Raw genomic sequence first — 7,444 nt, forward strand, 5'->3', positions numbered from 1 at the left:
TGTGTCTGGCTAACAGTCATTCCTCACTAGGTGACACGGCCATTGCCCGGATGGGTTTCTATCGATAGTAGGTCAGTGCTAATAATGGTCTGCCTGATCAGTGTAAATTACTGTGATGTTCTTGTCTTTTAATTTAACCAAACGTTGTTGTTGTTGTTGTTGTTGTGGTCTTCAGTCCTGAGACTGGTTTGATGCAGCTCTCCATGCTACTCTATCCTGTGCAAGCTTCTTCATCTCCCAGTACCTACTGCAACCTACATCCTTCTGAATCTGCTTAGTGTATTCATCTCTTTGTCTCCCTCTACGACTTTTACCCTCCACGCTGCCCTCCAATACTAAATTGGTGATCCCTTGATGCCTCAAAACATGTCCTACCAACCGATCCCTTCTTTTAGTCAAGTTGTCCCACAAACTTCTCTTCTCCCCAATCCTATTCAATACCTCCTCATTAGTTACATGATCTACCCACCTTATCTTCAGCATTCTTCTGTAGCACCACATTTCGAAAGCTTCTATTCTCTTCTTGTCCAAACTGGTTATCGTCCATGTTTCACATCCATACATGGCTACACTCCATACAAATACTTTCAGAAACGACTTCCTGACACTTAAATCTATACTCGATGTTAACAAATTTCTCTTCTTCAGAAACGCTTTCCTTTCCATTGCCAGTCTACATTTTATATCCTGTCTACTTCGACCATCATCAGTTATTTTGTTCCCCAAACAGCAAAACTCCTTTACTACTTTAATTGTTTCATTTCCTAATCTAATTCCCTCAGCATCACATGACTTAATTTGACTACATTCCATTATCCTCGTTTTGCTTTTGTTGATGTTCATCTTATATCCTCCTTTCAAGACACTGTCCATTCCGTTCAACTGCTCTTCCAAGTCCTTTGCTGTCTCTGACAGAATTACAATGTCATCGGCGAACCTCAAAGTTTTTATTTCTTCTCCATGGATTTTAATTCCTACTCCGAATTTTTCTTTCGTTTCCTTTACTGCTTGCTCAAGATACAGATTGAATAACATCGGGGAGAGGCTACAACCCTGTCTCACTTCTTTCCCAACCACTACTTCCCTTTCATGCCCCTCGACTCTTATAACTGCCATCTGGTTTTGCATGTTGTAACCAAACGTACAACATGCAATATCTCAAAGTCTGTTCTTGCAGGTTGACACTTTCTTCTGCCGACCACTCCGATTCCTTATACCGTGTGCCTATTATGTTTAAATTCCTCGGGTTTTCCGTACTCAATGAAGTAACTATCGTGTACAGTACGGAACTGTCGGCTAATAGTCAGTGAGATGCCCTCGCTGTCTGCAGAGTCATTTGCAAATATCGACGATCGATGTTCTGTGAGTCGCACCGTGTATGTGACAGAAACCTGTTATTGGTATTACCAGAATGCTCCTTGCTCCTTTCTGCTTTAAGGCACACATTTAAACATTTGCCTCAATACGTAAATACTAAAATCTGGACACCCAATTAGTTTATTTTACCATATTTTGCACAAAATATAAATGCAAGCTCAATTATTTACTTTATGGTTACTACTATAACTGTATTTTGCATGGTATTGCCTAATGTTCCATTGAAAACAAGTTATAACTACTTTATTCTTCATAGTTGTTATTTGGATCAGCCCTCAGTGGTTTACAAATTTGTTTCACCATTTTTTAACTAACTGAGTTGCCAAAACTTAACATATCAAGTCAGTGCATCCTGTGAATTAATTTTGCATTGTAACTGTTAAATACTATTGTTGTTGAATAAAATATAAACAGAATTGTTAATACTCTTGTGTTTTAGCATAAAGCAATAAAGTATGTAAGTTATAAAATGCAGTCTTTGAATTTCCAAATTGTAGCTGGCCGTATTTCGTCACTTTGAAAAACTCTGTTATTTGATGTTTTGTTTTTAAAGTTTGCTTCGTCTTATATACTTTTTTGATTAGCTTTTTCTTTTGTCAAAGAAGCTCTTTTTGTATTTGGAACAATGTTTTCTTGGGCAAAAAAGGGCTTTAACAACAGAAGTCAATTTTTCATTGAATTAGAGTGCTTCATATTGTACAGTTAGGATATGACATGGTCAACAACGAATAAGTATAGAAATATTTTATTGCCATATTATTCTGAGAGAGATTCCAGTTGTCTAGTGTAATGAAAAAAAAAAAAAAAAATTTGCATTTCATTCAGAGATCAATTAGGAAACTTGTTTGAAGCTCATATTATATCCATGTTTCTCTATAAATATTTTATTCACCATCCACAGATCTTGCTGCACGGGCGTGACTTGTATGCCACTACGATACAGTGCTGTGCTGTAGACAGAACCACAACTGACTGCCATTTTTTGGGCAGGTCAGACTACCCTCTAGTTCTTGAAGGTGGGGCAGTGGACATTTCATTAATAATGGGGACAACAATCTGGATGATTGACTGAGCTGATACTACAAACAGCTGAAAGCAAGGGAAAGCTGTAACTGTCATATTTCACAAAGGCATGCAGCTCAACTAAATTAGGAAATGAGGCATAGGAGTTCAAGGGAACATCAGAAAGTGACCCACAATAATTTTATCACCAAAAAGTTTAATAGGTAACAAAACAAAAAATCACAAATGAGCTTACTTTTTTAACCTACTTTTCTGCGTAGTCACAGACAATCTTTAACACATTTCTCCCATTGTGGTACCATTTAAATATGCGCCGTTTGTAGAAGTCCATTCGGTTGTCGGAGTATAGCCCGTGCGGACAGCTGATTTTACTTCCGGAACTGTCGCAAATGCATTGACCGGCCAGGAATTTCTTAATGGGACCAGACAGATGAAAGCCCAATGGTGCAAGGTCCAGACTGTAGGATGGATGCTGGAGCACCTCCCACCCAAATCTGGCGATTTACTCGTGGACAGGAGAAGCAACACGGTGGCGAGCTTCGTCGTGAAGAAATTTGACATTGTCAGCAATAATGTTGTGGCATTTGTCACAAAGGGCACGGCACAACTTAACCAAAGTTTTAACGTAGGCTGCAGCATTCACAATGGTCTGATGTTCAGCAAGTCCACCAGTAACACACCACGAATGTCGCAGAACACTGTCACAGGCACTTTCCTAACAGACTGAGTCACTCTTCATTTGTTTTTTGTACTGGGTAAATTTTTCCAATCCATAGAGCCCTGCTAGGTTTTCAACATGTAGTTGTATGCCCACGACTCATCAGCAGTGACAATTCCTTTCAGAAAGTTGCGCCCTTCTACGATGTAACACATTTAGTGGTCTGAGCTTGTCATCATTCGCTGGTCCTTGTGGTTGTCTGTCGGGTTCTTTGGCACCCAGAAAGCACAAACTTGCGAAATTTCAGTGTGTTACGAACAGTACTGTACACAGCACCATAGGGAATGTTGAACTGCTGCAATAAGGTTCGCAGTTGCACACGCTGGTTGCTGCCTGAAGTGCTCCGACATTTTGAGGGTTTGCCGCTGCTTCTGACATTCGCGAGATGGCGAATCACAAAGGTTGACGTGGCCCTTTTCGAAGAATGCACGCTACCTGGAGACATTGTTAGGATGCAAAAGGTCGTCCCCATACATGCTGCACATGTCCCTGTGAATTTCACCCAGTTTATGCCCTTAGGCCCACAAATATCGAACTAGACTTCGCTGCTCTTCACAAGTTGATGACAATAACATGGGTGCCATGTTTTTTTCATGTTTCAGGCTTCTCTCGATAGAGCTGCACACGAAAACAAAACTTCATACTACACTGTTATGAAATTTCAACATTCCAGCGGCAATACCTGGGGAGAAAGAAATTATTGGTGTTACTGTCCGATCCTCCCTGATAGTTGGCAGATACTTGATGATCAAAGTAGAGAAGGTATGACATGTATATTTGCAATAGGGAGAAAACCATTTCTGAAATTTGTTAACATTGAAAGTAAGTGTGCTAAGAAGTCATTTCTGAGCGTATTAATCTGGAGTGTAACCTTATATGGAAGTGAAACTTGGATGACAAACAGTTCAGACAAGAAGAGAATTGAAGATTTTGATTTCAGGTGCTACAGAAGAATGTTTAAGATTAGATGGGTAGATCGAAGAACTGATGAATAGGTGCTGAAGTGAACAGAGGAACAAAGAAATCTGTGGCACAACTAGATTATTAGAAGGTTTCGGTTGATGTGTGATATCCCAAAGCATCAAGTAATCATCAGGTAGGCTGCAGTAGTTATGCAGAGGTGGAGAGGCTTGCACAGAATAGACTAGCGTTGGGAGCTGCATCAAACCAATCTTTGGACTGAAAAAGGAAGGAAGATCGGGTCTTAACATCCTGTTGACATTGAGGTCTTTACAGATGGAACTCTAGCTTGGATTGTTTTCAAGGATGGAGAAGGATATTGGCAGTGCCACTTTGAAAGGAACTGTGCTGGAATTTGTGTGGAGTAATTTATGGAAACCACAGGAAACCTAAATCTAGATAACTGCATGCAGATTTGAACAGTCATCTTCCTGAATGTGGGTCCAGTTTTGAAATGAAGACGACAAAAATACATTATGTGGTGATGATGTGCCACAGCGAATTACTGCAGTACTAAATATCCATTGTACTGTAAGCAAAGAATACTACAGATTAATTGTGGACTTACAAATTCCAGCAGTGAACTAAGTCTGTTTTGCAGCTTACAGGAAAAGAAATATAGCAGAACTCTTTGCACCACGTTTCTCAGGAATAATCCACAACTAGATGACCATAAATAAAAATGTGTAAGAACAAGCTGCTGAAAATGGAAATAATTCTCAAAGTGCATCACACTTATCAAAATATTCGTGAAAGACTGGTAATAGAAAATAATTTTATATTTAAGAAGCAGCCTTGTGTTAGGTTGGTAATACAAGATTTGCAACAAGAATCGCCATGTATACGTGTTACAGAGGTAAAGTAATTGAATTGTGTGCTGTAGACAACATTTGGCACACCTGTATCATCAGAAGTCGCAAAGGATGGGTATGTACAGCTTAAGGTTCTCTCTGGAAAATCCAGGATGGTGTGTAACAATATTGTGAAAAGGATAACTGGTACTTACCGTATAGCAGAGATGCTCAGTCGCATATAGGCACAAAAAAAGACTGTCATAAAGTGAGCTTTCAGCCATCAGTGCCTTTGGCGAATACACACACACACACACACACACACACACACACACACACACACACAAAACAAAAAAAAAAAAAAAAAAAAAAACCTGCAGTGTCTGGCTGCTGCCCTTAGCAGCCAGACTGTTGTCACTTGTATGTGAGTTACATTTGCATGAGTATGTGTGTGTGTGTATGTAGTCTATTACTGACAAAGCCCTTGTTGACAGAAAGCTCACTTTCTAAGAGCCCCCCCCCCCTTTTTTTTCTTTTCTTTTTCTTCCCCCCCCCCCTCCCCTCCCCTATCTGCGACTTGGCATTTCTGCTATACGGTGAGTAGCAACTGTTCTTTTCAATGTTCTGTGCCATATCTAAATAGGTGCTTCAGAATGCTGGAGATTGTGCGGGACTTGTGTACTTAATGATGAACCTCATGCTGTACAGTCAGATCAGTAGTGCATGAAACAGATTCTGGCTAAGTACAATAATTATCAGGGCTATTACTTCCTGTAAAACAGAATGTACCAAGATGCTGAGAAGTCAGGAGTTTGAAGTAAGCATGAAAAGCTCTTACGGTGAAGTGAAAAAGATATTTGAGCTTATGCAGCATAACCACCTTAATTTTGCCTTTGCTGCAACTGAACAAATCTGAATTAAAACCAACACTGCTCTTCATTGACTGTAAGGCTGATATGCGTGGCTGTTCTCAAATTGACCGTCAGTGCGCTACGCAAATACCTCTGTAGTATCACACAACTGTAGCGCAAAATTGTCTCACACAGAGGAAGAAAGGAGTTAGTTTACATGTTTCATAGATCAATTGAGCAATTTTTTTTTAAACCAAACTAATGTTGATGAGGTAGTTTACAGGATGCGTATAGATGATTAGTTTTGGGTGATGGTTACATGCTGACCATTCATAAGTTGAAACTTCCTGGCAGATTAAAACTGTGTGCCGGACCGATACTCGAACTCGGGACCTTTGCCTTTTGCGGGCAAGTGCTCTACCAACTGAGCTACCCAACCACGACTTACGCTCCGTACTCACAGCTTTACTTCCGCCAGTACCTCGTCTCCTACCTTCCAAACTTTACAGAAGCTCTCCTGCGAACGAAAGGCAAAGGTCCCGAGTTCGAGACTCCGTCCGGCACACAGTTATAATCTGCCAGGAAATTTCAAATCAGCTCAACTCTGCTGTAGAGTGAAAATTTCATTCTACAATTCATAAGTTCCTAAATAGCACATTGTCCTAAATTTAACGTTAATGAACATACTGGGTGGTTGTAAATAAACTGCCAGTGTTCTGAATGTTGTATGTATCACCAGATGCTGAAACATTGTAGGTGCATTCATTGATCAGTACGCTCATAGAGTAGGCGGAAAAAATAATAGTGTCATTTTCTGGCACCAGTGGTAAATACAGCACTGTAAGCAGTTAGAATGTGAAATGTTTCCTGTTTTGATATCACTATGCTATTTTTTACTTGGCAACAATTTTTTTTTTTTGGAGACTGTTGTTGTAAAGGGTTAAGAGGATGAAGTTTTTCATATGAAATGCAATACCTATTAAGAAGAAAGACTGTGCAGTGCTGGCAAAGTTGTTTTATCAGAATGGCAGCAGTAGCAGCACTGCACTGTGGGAATATACACTCCTGGAAATTGAAATAAGAACACCGTGAATTCATTGTCCCAGGAAGGGGAAACTTTATTGACACATTCCTGCGGTCAGATACATCACATGATCACACTGACAGAACCACAGGCACATAGACACAGGCAACAGAGCATGCACAATGTCGGCACTAGTACAGTGTATATCCACCTTTCGCAGCAATGCAGGCTGCTATTCTCCCATGGAGACGATCGTAGAGATGCTGGATGTAGTCCTGTGGAACGGCTTGCCATGCCATTTCCACCTGGCGCCTCAGTTGGACCAGCGTTCGTGCTGGACGTGCAGACCGCGTGAGACGACGCTTCATCCAGTCCCAAACATGCTTAATGGGGGACAGATCCGGAGATCTTGCTGGCCAGGGTAGTTGACTTACACCTTCTAGAGCACGTTGGGTGGCACGGGATACGTGCGGACGTGCATTGTCCTGTTGGAACAGCAAGTTCCCTTGCCAGTCTAGGAATGGTAGAACGATGGGTTCGATGACGGTTTGGATGTACCGTGGACTATTCAGTGTCCCCTCGACGATCACCAGTGGTGTACGGCCAGTGTAGGAGATTGCTCCCCACACCGTGATGCCGGGTGTTGGCCCTGTGTGCCTCGGTCGTATGCAGTCCTGATTGTGGCGCTCACCTGCACGGC

Source organism: Schistocerca nitens, chromosome 11 (genome assembly GCF_023898315.1).
Source record: "Schistocerca nitens isolate TAMUIC-IGC-003100 chromosome 11, iqSchNite1.1, whole genome shotgun sequence".
NCBI classification, from domain to species: domain Eukaryota; kingdom Metazoa; phylum Arthropoda; class Insecta; order Orthoptera; family Acrididae; genus Schistocerca; species Schistocerca nitens.